At 44.5% G+C, this 12,622-nt stretch overlaps 1 protein-coding gene and 1 long non-coding RNA gene across 6 annotated transcripts in view; both read left to right on the forward strand.

The window, feature by feature from the left end:
• LOC139540411 (membrane-associated guanylate kinase, WW and PDZ domain-containing protein 2-like) overlaps nucleotides 1–12,622 on the forward strand; it is a 305,518-nt gene that overhangs the window by 134,538 nt on the left and 158,358 nt on the right. The gene's annotated exons all lie outside the window — the stretch shown is intronic.
• LOC139540414 (uncharacterized) overlaps nucleotides 2,287–12,622 on the forward strand; it is a 36,014-nt gene continuing 25,678 nt past the window's right edge. Inside the window, exon 1 of the long non-coding RNA XR_011668189.1 lies at nucleotides 2,287–5,215. This is a non-coding gene — a long non-coding RNA (uncharacterized lncRNA). The remainder of the gene's footprint in view (nucleotides 5,216–12,622) is intronic.

Here is a 12,622-nt window from a genome sequence, read left to right on the forward strand (position 1 = left end):
TCCACAATGGCCAAGACCAGAGAGCTGTGTAAGGACATCAGGGATAAATTGTAGACCTGTACAAGGCTGGGATGGGCTACAGGACAATAGCCAAGCAGCTTGGTGAGAAGGCAACAACTGTTGGCACAATTATTAGAAAATGGAAGAAGTTCAAGATGACGGTCAATCACCCTCGGTCTGGGGCTCCATGCAAGATCTCACCTCGTGGGGCATCAATGATCATGAGGAATGTGAGGGATCAGCCCAGAACTACACGGCAGGACCTGGTCAATGACCTGAAGAGAGCTGGGACCACAGTCTCAAAGAAAACCATTAGTAACACACTACGCCGTCATGGATTAAAATCCTGCAGCGCACGCAAGGTCCCCCTGCTCAAGCCAGCGCATGTCCAGGCCCGTCTGAAGTTTGCCAATGACCATCTGGATGATCCAGAGGAGGAATGGGAGAAGGTCATGTGGTCTGATGAGACAAAAATAGAGCTTTTTGCTCTAAACTCCACTCGCCGTGTTTGGAGGAATAGAAGGATGAGTACAACCCCAAGAACACCATCCCAACCGTGAAGCATGGAGGTGGAAACATCATTCTTTGGGGATGCTTTTCTGCAAAGGGGACAGGACGACTGCACCGTATTGAGGGGAGGATGGATGGGGCCATGTATCGCGAGATCTTGACCAACAACCTCCTTCCCTCAGTAAGAGCATTGAAGATGGGTCGTGGCTGGGTCTTCCAGCATGACAACGACCCGAAACACACAGCCAGGGCAACTAAGGAGTGGCTCCGTAAGAAGCATCTCAAGGTCCTGGAGTGGCCTAGCCAGTCTCCAGACCTGAACCCAATAGAAAATCTTTGGAGGGAGCCGAAAGTCCGTATTGCCCAGCGACAGCCCCGAAACCTGAAGGATCTGGAGAAGGTCTGTATGGAGGAGTGGGCCAAAATCCCTGCTGCAGTGTGTGCAAACCTGGTCAAGAACTACAGGAAACGTATGATCTCTGTAATTGCAAACTAAGGTTTCTGTACCAAATATTCAGTTCTGCTTTTCTGATGTATCAAATACTTATGTCATGCAATAAAATGCAAATTAATTACTTAAAAATCATACAATGTGATTTTCTGGATTTTTGTTTTAGATTCCTTCTCTCACAGTTGAAGTGTACCTATGATAAAAATTACAGACCTCTACATGCTTTGTAAGTAGGAAAACCTGCAAAATTGTCAGTGTATCAAATACTTGTTCTCCCCACTGTATATAAACTCAGCAAATAAAGAGACGTCCCTTTTTCAGTACCCTGTCTTTCAAAGATAATTCGTAAAAATCCAAATAACTTCACAGATCTTCATTGTAAAGGGTATAAACACTGTTTCACTGTTCAATGAACCATGAACAATTAATGAACATACACCTGTGGAACGGTCATTAAGACACAAACAGCTTACAGACGGTAGGCAATTAAGGTCACAGTTATGAAAACTTAGGACACTAAAAGGGGCCTTTCTACTGACTCTGAAAAACACAAAAAGAAAGATGCCCAGGGTCCCTGCTCATCTGCGTGAACTTGCCTTAGGCATGCTGCAAGGAGGCATGAGGACTGCAGATGTGGCTAGGGCAATACATTGCAATGTCCGTACTGTGAGACGCCTAAGACAGCGCTACAGGGAGACAGGACAGACAGCTGATCGTCGTCGCAGTGGCAGACCACGTGTAACAACACCTGCACAGGATTGGTACATCCGAACATCACACCTGCAGGACAGGCGCAGGATGGCAACAACAACTGCCCGAGTTACACCAGGAACGCACAATCCCCTCTATCAGTGCTCAGACTGTCCGCAATAGGCTGAGAGAGGCTGGACTGTTGGCTTGTAGGCCTGTTGTAAGGCAGGTCCTCACCAGACCTGTTGCCTATGGGCACAAACCCACCGTCGCTGGACCAGATAGGACTGGCAAAAAGTGCTCTTCACTGACGAGTCGCATTTTTGTCTCACCAAGGGTAATGGTCGGATTTGCGTTTATCGTCGAAGGAATGAGCGTTACACCAAGGCCTGTACTCTGGAGTGGGATCGATTTGGTGGTGGAGGGTCCGTCATGGTCTGGGGCGGTGTGTCACAGCATCATCGGACTGAGCTTGTTGTCATTGCAGACAATCTCAGCGCTGTGCGAGGATGAAGACATCCTCCTCCCTCATGTGGTACCCTTCCTGCAGGCTCATCCTGACATGACCCTCCAGCATGACAATGCCACCAGCCATACTGCTCGTGCTGTGCGTGATTTCCTGCAAGACAGGAATGTCAGTGTTCTGCCATGGCCAGCAAAGAGCCCGGATCTCAATCCCATTGAGCACGTCTGGGACCTGTTGGATCTGAGGGTGAGGGCTAGGGCCATTCCCCCCAGAAATGTTCGCAAACTTGCAGGTGCCTTAGTGGAAGAGTGGGGTAACATCTCACAGCAAGAACTGGCAAATCTGGTGTAGTCCATGAGGAGGAGACGCACTGCAGTACTTAATACAGCTGGTGGCCACACCAGTTACTGACTGTTACTCTTGATTTTGACCCCCTATTTGTTCAGGGACACATTCTTCAATTTCCGTTAGTCACATGTCTGTGGAACTTGTTCAGTTTATGTCTCAGTTGTTGAATCTTATGTTCATACAAATATTTACACGTGTTAAGTTTGCTGAAAATAAACGCATGAGTTTACATGTATAACATATTGATTAGATTGAAAATAAGTTTAGTAGTGAAATAACATATTTCAGAGGAGTGCTACTGCAGATGTGAAAGCCTTATAGTTTCTGTGAATATAAGACGAAACAGCCAACCTGGTTCAGCTCATTTATCGACACTGGCAAACATGCCTCACACAAGCATTAGTACAATAGTGATATATAGGTGGAGATTGATGTTCAAAATTAAAGGACTGACTGGTTTGTAGCATCACACAGACATCAAGCGGGTCCATACAAACAACACATGTTTGTGAGGAACAAGGTGTTGTGGGGGGTCCTAGGGGTAAAACATTATTAGTAGTCATGGTATCAGTTAGCTTTCAATACTGAATAAGGGGGGCAGCCTATTTTAAAAATTCACACTTAAGCGGCACATACGCTGGTTTTTGCCTCTGTTTAGCCCAGTGGATAAGAGTCAAGACTATTGCTCAGTATTACCTTGAAGAACCATCTCCTCCTTGGGTATCGTATGAATGACAATATCGGTGAATGACAAATGCTGACAATCACTGTTCATTGAACACAGGAGGGATAGTTTTGTAGCGGTAATACAACGTAAATGAGCCGTACCTTTGGCTGCAAAGGGGTCGGGTAATCTATGTCAGTTGAGTCGTCTGACTCTTCTCCTAATTTTGGGGGTTGGAAGAGGATGCCCTCTTGCTCTGCTTGAGAGCCTGGGGTTGGACATCGTTATCACTGGCGAGTGAATGAATCTTGCTTGTTGTGTGGAATCAGTTGTCTGAAACAAATACAAGGTAGAAGAAGAACAACAGTTGCAAAAATGTCAATAAACCTCCATCTACAGACCAACACCCATGCAATGGAACTCTTATTTTTGTGCCTGACCAAATACATTGTGGGTATGGGGGGTGGTTCACATCATGTTATTACCTAACCTGTTACCATTGGAATATTCTATATCCTTGTTAACTTGGATTTAAAAAAAAATCTTGTCTTATAACTTTAGCCAGCTATATTCTCATAAATTCTGGGGGAAGCTTTGCCCTGGAAATGGGTGTCTCTGTTGCTCCACTCTGTGAAAGACATACAGACTACAATAGCAGTGTCAAACGGTATAACTTAAAACCATGCATATCTGAAGCAGAAGATTTCTACTTAATGCTGACAAAAATTACATTGCTATAAAATGGGGCCACCTTCCTGGCGGCTTCATCCCGACTCCACTCAATTATGGTGGGATAGTCAGTACAGGATTCCCCTGGTCATTGAGTTTGCTGTGATTGTATCACCTTATAGCATCTGTCTTGACCTCGCTGTACCTCCCTTGAGTGCCCCCCTCACTCCACCGCACAACAGAGAGCTTTCGGTCCATGCTGAAGGAGTGAAACATAGTTCTCACTATCTTTACATGGTTAGACCAGAACGTTAGCTAACGTTAGTTTGTGCCAATTCTTAGAAAAATGTGTTGGCGTGTTAGCCATGCAGACATGTGTAACGTCAGCAGTCTTCTTAGAGTATCTTTTCATTTCATGTGGATTTAATGTGAAATCATGGGAATACATATCTGTTGTTAACTCACCTATCTTCGTCTCATTGTACATTCAGTTTCTCGTCCTGGTGACTGTATGACTGACTTTAGAAATTAAATTTTTTCGACATAGCTAGCTATGTCTCTCTCCTACTTTCCGCTTGTCGCCGTGGTGACTCGTTGACTGCAGAATTAAAATCATTTTTAGCTACGTCACCCTTATGTTTCTACTTAAAGGGACAAAAAAGGTGAAGCTAGCTAGCTATCTAAAGCTAAGGGAGTGATTTTCGTTACGAATTAGACTAATTATGCTACTAACACAGAAGAACGACTGAGAGATGGAGTTCACAAATACTTCACTGGGCCACAAAATGTGAGTACTCATCTTTTGATAGGACTGACACAGTTGTTATATTGCTGTGCAAAGTTGATATTATGTTCATAAACATATTTATAAAGTTTTTATTAAGTGTATTTTACATGTTGTCACTTACAGGACTTGGAAGAGGCGCAAAATGAATCAGAGACAAGCAGCTGTCGTCACAATGACTGCGGTGAGTGAGACCTACAGTGCCTTTTTATTTATATATTTAGAAAAAAAAGTATTGAATATTTAAAACATACGATATACTTACAGTGAAGCCGCTCAACAACTACAACACATTAGTCATCTAACAGATTCCCATCCAGAGCGACATACAGAAGCAACCAGGGTCAACGCCCTGCTCAAGGACATGTCGACAGATCTCTCACAAGGTCAAAAACGGGGACCCGAACCAGCGATCCAACAGACACCGGCCCAAGCTCCCACCCGCCAGGCTACCAGCCCTCCAAGATCCGCCCCCAAAGCCCCCTGCCCCTGAGAAAATAAGAGAAAAAAATTATTATAATCATTCCACCCCCCAGATACCCAAGAAAATGATCAAAAGTGAAAGACAAAGGAAAACAGAAAACAACAATGCAAAAAAACCAAAAGATATAATGGACAACAAAAATCATAACAGTAAGGCCAACTGAATAGGTTTGTGTGCATGTATGGCACTATTTACATGTGTGTGTGTGTGTGTGTGTCCGTGTATGTGCAACAGTGTGCATTTGAATGAGTATGTGTGTATATGCATGTGTACAAACATCTGCACTGCACCAGCCTCTGGCAAACTGGCACTAGCTGTAAAAACACTGCCCCTCGGTGTCATTCAAACTGACTTTTTGTTATGTTTTATTTTGACTTTATTTTTATACTTTTATCTTTGACTGTCATTCTCTCCCCCGCCTAGCAACTCCACTCCCACTTTTCTCCAATTTCTCATCCCAACCCTCAGCTTCCCTCAGCCCATCCCACCTATCTCTGCTGGCCACCCTCTTTGGATTTCTACACACCATATATCTTTCAACTATGCTGTAATGTTTAATATACAATTTCAATCTACAGTTGAAGTCGGAAGTTTACATACACTCCTGACATTTAATCCTAGTAAAAGTTCCCTGTCTTAGGTCAGTTAGGATCACCACTTTATTTTAAGAATGTGAAATGTCAGAATAATAGTAGAGAGAATGATTTATTTCAGCTTTTATTTCTTTCATCACATTCCCAGTGGGTCAGAAGTTTACTTACACTCAATCAGTATCTGGTAGCATTGCCTTTAAATTGTTTAACTTGGGTCAAACGTTTCGGGTAGCCTTTCACAAGCTTCCCACAATAAACTGGGTGAATTTTGGCCCATTCCTCTTGACAGAGCTGGTGTAACTGAGTCAGGTTTGTGGGCCTCCTTGCTCGCACATGCTTTTTCAGTTCTGCCCATACATTTTCTATAGGATTGAGGTCAGGGCTTTGTGATGGCCACTCCAATACCTTGACTTTGTTGTCCTTAACTTCTTCGGGATAGGGGGCGGTATTTTCACGCCCGGATGAAAAGCGTGCCCAAAGTAAACTGCCTGTTTCTCAGGCCCAGAAGCTAGGATATGCATATAATTAGTAGACTTGGATAGAAAACACTCTGACGTTTCTAAAACTGTTAGAATAGTCTGTGAGTATAACAGAACTGATTTGGCAGGTGAAACCCGATCACAGTCCATCCAGGGAAATTGTTTTTTGAGCTCATTGTGTTTTCCACTCGTTTTCATTGGGAATCCTGATTTATAAAGGCACTGGTTGCAGTTCCTATGGCTTCCGCTAGATGTCAACAGTCTTTAGAAATTGGTTGATGTTTTTCTTTTGAGGAATGAAGAAGTACGGCTGTAAATTGTTCATGTCACTGTGAAGGGCTGAAGTCTTTTATTGCGCGTACACAGGAGCGCGCTTCATGGTATTTTTCTTCGGTATTGAAAACAGATTATCCCGTCTTAAATTTGATCAATTATTTACGTTTTAGGATATGTTTTAGGAACGTTGTTTGAAATGTTTGGACCAAGTTTACAGGTAACGTATTAGATACTTTGTAGGCATGTTGGGCGAGTTGAAACCGGTGTATTTCTGAATCAAACGCGCCAAATAAATTGACATTTTTGGGCCATAAAGAAGGACATTATCGAACAAAATGACCATTTGTGATGTTTCTGGGACATTTAGTGTGCCAACAGAAGAAGATCTTCAAAGGTAAGGCATATATTAAATGGCTATTTCTGACTTTTGTGTCATGGTTGAAAATTATTTGTTATGCATTTGTGTGCTGGACGCTGTCCTCAGATAATCGCATGGTTTGCTTTCGCCGTAAAGCCTTTATGAAATCTGACACCTTGACCGGATTAACAATTTAAGCTTTATTTTGATTTATTGCACTTGTGATTTCATGAAAGTTTAATATTTATAGTAATTTAATTTAAATTTGGTGCTCTGCCATTTCATCGGATGTTGGCCAGGTGGGACGCTACCGTCCCACTGATCTGCAAGAAGTTTTAAGCCATTTTGCCACAACTTTGGAAGTATGCTTGGGGTCATTGTCCTTTTGGAAGACCCATTTGCAACCAAGCTTTAACTTCCTGACTGATGTCTTGAGATGGAGATAGGAGATGGTGCCGGAGGGGATGGCTGCTGGTTTATTGGCTCTTAACCAACCATGATATTTTGTTAGATTTTTCACTTTGTTTGTAACTTTTGTACATAATGTTGCTGCTACCGTCTCTTATGACCGAAAAGAGTTTCTGGACATCAGAACAGCAATTACTCACCTCGAATTGGATGATGAGTTTTTCTTTAATGAGTCAGACGGGAAGGATATACTCCAAACACCCGAACTGACCCTCATCCCCGTCATTCGCTGGAGAAGGAAACTGAGATTTTGTGGAAAAGAGATCAGGGTGCCTTGTGAGAATCAGGCGATGAGTGACTAATCTGCCTTTGCCCTCAGTACTGCTAGCTAACGTTCAATCGCTGGAAAATAAATGGGATGAACTGAAAGTACGTACCAACGGGACATTCAAAACTGTAATATCTTATGTTTCACCGAGTCATGGCTGAACAACGACATTAATAAGATACAGCTGGCGGGTTATACACTCTATTGGCAGGATAGAAAATCAGCCTCTGGTAAGACACGGGGCGGGGGCCTATGCATATTTGTAAACAACAGTTGGTGCATGATATCTAAGGAAGTCTCGAGGTTTTGCTCCCCTGAGGTAGAATATCTCATGATAAGCTGTAGACCACACTATCTACCAAGAGAGTTTTCATCTGTATTTTTCGTAGCTGTCTACATACCACCACAGACCGATGCTGGCACTAAAACTGCACTCAATGAGCTGTATATCGCCATTAGCAAACAGGAAAACGCTCATCCAGAGGCAGTGCACTTGGTGGCCGGGGACTTTAATGCAGGGAAACTTAAATCAGTTTCACCTCATTCCTATCAGCATGTTAAATGTGCAACCAGAGGGACAAAAACTCTAGAGCACCTTTACTCCACACATAGAGACGTGTACAAAGCTCTCCCTCACCCTCCATTTGGCAAATCTGACCATAATTCTATCCTCCTGATTCCTGCTTACAAGCAAAAATGAAAGCAGGAAGCACCACTGACTCGGTCTATAAAAAAGTGGTCAGATGATGCAGATGCTAAACTACAGGACAGTTTTGCTAGCACAGACTGGAATATGTTCCGGGATTCTTCCGATGGCATTGAGGAGTACACCACATCAGTCACTGGCTTCATCAATAAGTGCATCGATGACGTCGTCCCCACAGTGACCGTACGTACATATCCCAACCAGAAGCCATGAATTACAGGTAACATTTGCATTGAGCTAAAGGGTAGAGCTGCCGCTTTCAAACAGTGGGACTCTAACCCGGACGCTTATAAGAAATCCCGCTATGCCCTCCGACGAACCATCAAACAGGCAAAGTGTCAATACAGGACTAAGATCGAATCGTACTACACCGGCTCGTACTACACCGTCGGATGTGGCAGGGCTTGCAAACTATTACAGACTACAAAGGGAAGCACAGTCGAGAGCTGCCCAGTGACGTGAGCCTACCAGACGAGCTAAATTACTTCTATGCTCGCTTCGAGGCAAGTAACACTGAAACATGCATGAGAGCATCAGCTGTTCCGGATGACTGTGTGATCACGCCAATGTGAGTAAGACCTTTAAACAGGTCAACATTCACAAGGCTGCAGGGCCAGACGGATTACCAGGACATGTACTCCGAGCATGCGCTGACCAATTTGGCAAGTGTCTTCACTGACATTTTCAACCTCTCCCTGTTTGAGTCTGTAATACCAACATGTTTCAAGCAGACCACCATAGTCCCTGTGCCCAAGAATACTAAGGTAACCTGCCTAAATTACTACCGACGTGTAGCACTCAAGTATGTAGCCATGAAATGCTTTGAAAGGCTGGTCATGCCTCACATCAACACCATTATCCCGGAAACCCTAGACCCACTCCAATTTGCATACCGCCACAACAGATCCACAGATGATGCAATCTCCATTGCACTCCACACTGCCCTTTCACAACGGTACAAAAGGAACACCTATAAGAGAATGCTATTCATTCACTACAGGTTAGCGTTCAACACCATAGTGCCCTCAAAGCTCATCACTAAACTAAGGATCCTGGGACTAAACACCTCCCTCTGCAACTGGATCTTGGACTTCCTGACAGGCTGTCTCCAGGTGGTAAGGGTAGGTAACAACACATCCGCCATGCTGTTCCTCAACACGGGGGCCCCTCAGGGGTGCGTGCTCAGTCCCCTCCTTACTCTCTGTTCACTCATGACTGCACGACTCCAACACCATCATTAAGTTTGCCGATGACACAACAGTGGTAGGCCTGATCACCGACAATGATGAGACAGCCTATAGAGAGGAGGTCAGAGACTTCACCGTGTTGTGCAACCTCTCTCTCAATGTGATCAAGACAAAGGAGATAATTGTGGACTACAGGAAAAGGAGGACCGAGCACACCCCCATTCTCATCGGGGCTGTAGTGGAGCAGGTTGAGAGCTTCAAATTCCTTGGCGTCCACATCACCAACAAACTGACATCGTCCAAGCACACCAAGACAGTCGTAAAAAGGGCACGACAAAACCTATTCCCCTCAAGAGACTGAAAAGATTTGGCACGGGTCCTCAGATCCTCAAAAGGTTTTACAGCTGCACCATCGAGAGCATCCTGACGGGTTGCATCACTGCCTGGTATGGCAACTGCTCGGCCTCCGACCGCAAGGCACTACAGAGGGTAGTGCATACGGTCCAGTACATCACCGGTGCCAAGCTTCCTGCCATACAGGACCTCTATACCAGGCGATGTCAGAGGAAGGCCCTAAAAATTGTCAAAGACTCCAGCCACCCTATTCGTGGACTGTTCTCTGCTACCACACGGCAAGCGGTACTGGAGCGCCAAGTCTAGGTCCAAGAGGCTTCTAAACAGCTTGTACCCCCAAGCCATAAGACTCCTGTACAGCTAATCAAATGGCTACCCAGACTATTAGCATTGCCCCCCCCCCCCCCCCCCCCCCCCCCCCCCTCTACGCTGCTGCTACTCTCTGTTATTATCTATGCATAGTCAGTTTAATAACTCTACCTACCTACATGCACTGTACATATTACCTCAATTACCTCGACACCGGTGCCCCCGCACATTGACTCTGTACCACACCCCCTGTATATATCCCGCTATTGTTATTTACTGCTGCTCTTTAATTCTTTTTTTATTCTCATCTCTTACTTTTTTTTTGGGGGGGGGGGTATTTTCTTAAACCTGCATTGTTGGTTAAGGGCTTGTAAGTCAGCATTTCACTGTAAGGTCTATACCTGTAGTATTTTGCGCATGTGACAAATAAGATTCGATTTGTATTTGGGGATCTTTCCCCGTTCTTCTCTGGAGATCCTCTTTAGCTTTTTCAGGTTGGAAAAGGAGCGTTACTGCACAGGTATTTTCAGGTCTCTCCAGAGATTTTGATCGGGTTCAAGTCTGGGCTCTTGCTGGGCCACTCAAGGACATTCAGAGACTTGTCCTGAAACTACTCCTGCGTTGTCTTGGCTGTATGCTTAGGGTTGTTGTCCTGTTGGAAGGTGAAACTTTGCCCCAGTCTGAGGTCCAGGTTTTCGTCAAGGATGTCTCTGTACTTTGCTCTGTTCATCTTTGCCTCGATCCTGACTAGTCTCCCAGTCCCTGCCGCTGAAAAACATCCCCACAGCATGATTCTGCCACCGCCATGCTTCACAGTAGGTATGATGCCAGGTTTCCTCCAGATGTGACACTTAGCATTCAGGCCATAGAGTTCAATCTTGGTTTCATCAGACCAGAGAATCTTGTTTCTCATGGTCTGAGAGTCTTTAGGTGCTTTTTGGCAAACTCCAAGTGGGCTGTCATGTGCCTTTTACTGAGGAGTGGCATCTGTCTGGCCATGCTTGCATAAATGCCCATTTGGTGGAGTGCTGCACCAAATGGGCGGTTCTCCCATCTGGAAGGTTCTCCCATCTTCACAGAGGAATAGTGCTCTGTTAGAGTGACCATCGGGTTCTGAGTCACCTCCCTGACCAAGGCCCTTCTTCCCCGATTCCTCAGTTTGGCTGGGCGGCCAGCTCTAGGAAGAGTATTGGTGGTTCCAGTATTCTTCAATTTTAGAATGATGGAGGCCACTGTGTTCTTGGGGACCTTCAATACCTCAGAAATGTTTTGGTACCCTTCCCCAGATCTGTGCCTCGACACAATCCCGTCTTGGAGATCTACAAACATTTTCTTCGACCTCATGGCTTGGTCTTTGTTCTGACATGCACTGTCAACTGTGGAACAGTTGTGGAACAATATAGACAGTTGTGTGCCTTTCCAAATCATGTCCAATCAAGTTGCAGAAACATCAAGGATAATCAATGGAAACAGGAGGCACCTGAATACTTATGCAAATAAGTTATTTCTGTTTTTCTGTTTAATAGATTTGCAAATTTCTCTAAAACCTGTTTTCCCTTTGTTATTATGTGGTATTGTGTGTAGATTGCTGAGGATTTGTATTTTTTTTAAATCCATTTTAGAATAAGGTCAATGGGTCTTAATAATACTTTCCGAAGGCACTGTATATGCTAGTTCTGGTTGCCCCAATTAAGTGATTGTGTTTGTTAAGGTCTCTGATACGGCTCGTTGGTAGATTGGCATTTTAGAATGATGGAATACCATCATGACTGACTGGTTTTCCTAAATATTTAAATATGTTGGCATTACCACAGGGTCAACTAGTATTTCTCCCGGTCTCTCTCTGTCTCTATTTCAATCTCTCTCTCTTTGTCTGTTTTATTAATTTCTCTCTTTTTATACCCCTGTCCCTTCTCTCTTTCTGCACCCTCATCTCATTCATGTTTTTCACATGAGTGAGAACAGAGTAAATCCTTTGATATGATAACATAAGGTCTCTGATGTGGTGTCACGATCGTCGTATTGTGGAAGAGAGGAGGACCAAGGCGCAGCGTGATAACAATACATCTTCTCTTTATTTGAAGACGAAACGAAACGACACTGACAAACTTAACAGAACAACAAACCGACGAACGTGAAGCTATATAAACAATAAGTGCAGACACAGGCAACTTAGACATAGACAATCACCCACAACCTACCTAATGACTATGGCTGCCTAAATATGGCTCCCAATCAGAGACAACGATAGACAGCTGTCTCTAATTGAGAACCAATCTAGGCAACCATAGACTTACATAAACACCTACAATGAACACAACCCCATGAACTCTACAAACACCCCCTAGACAATACAAACACCCCCTAGACGAGACAAAAACACACAAACATCCCCCATGTCACACCCTGACCTAACTAAAATAATAAAGAAAACAAAGATAACTAAGGCCAGGGCATGACAGTACCCCCCCCCCCCCCCCAAAGGTGCGGACTCCGGCCGCAAAACCTGACACAGAAGGGGAGGGTCCGGGTGGGCCTTCCTATGGCGGCGGCTCGGG

This window comes from Salvelinus alpinus, chromosome 15 (assembly GCF_045679555.1).
Source record: "Salvelinus alpinus chromosome 15, SLU_Salpinus.1, whole genome shotgun sequence".
NCBI lineage: Eukaryota > Metazoa > Chordata > Actinopteri > Salmoniformes > Salmonidae > Salvelinus > Salvelinus alpinus.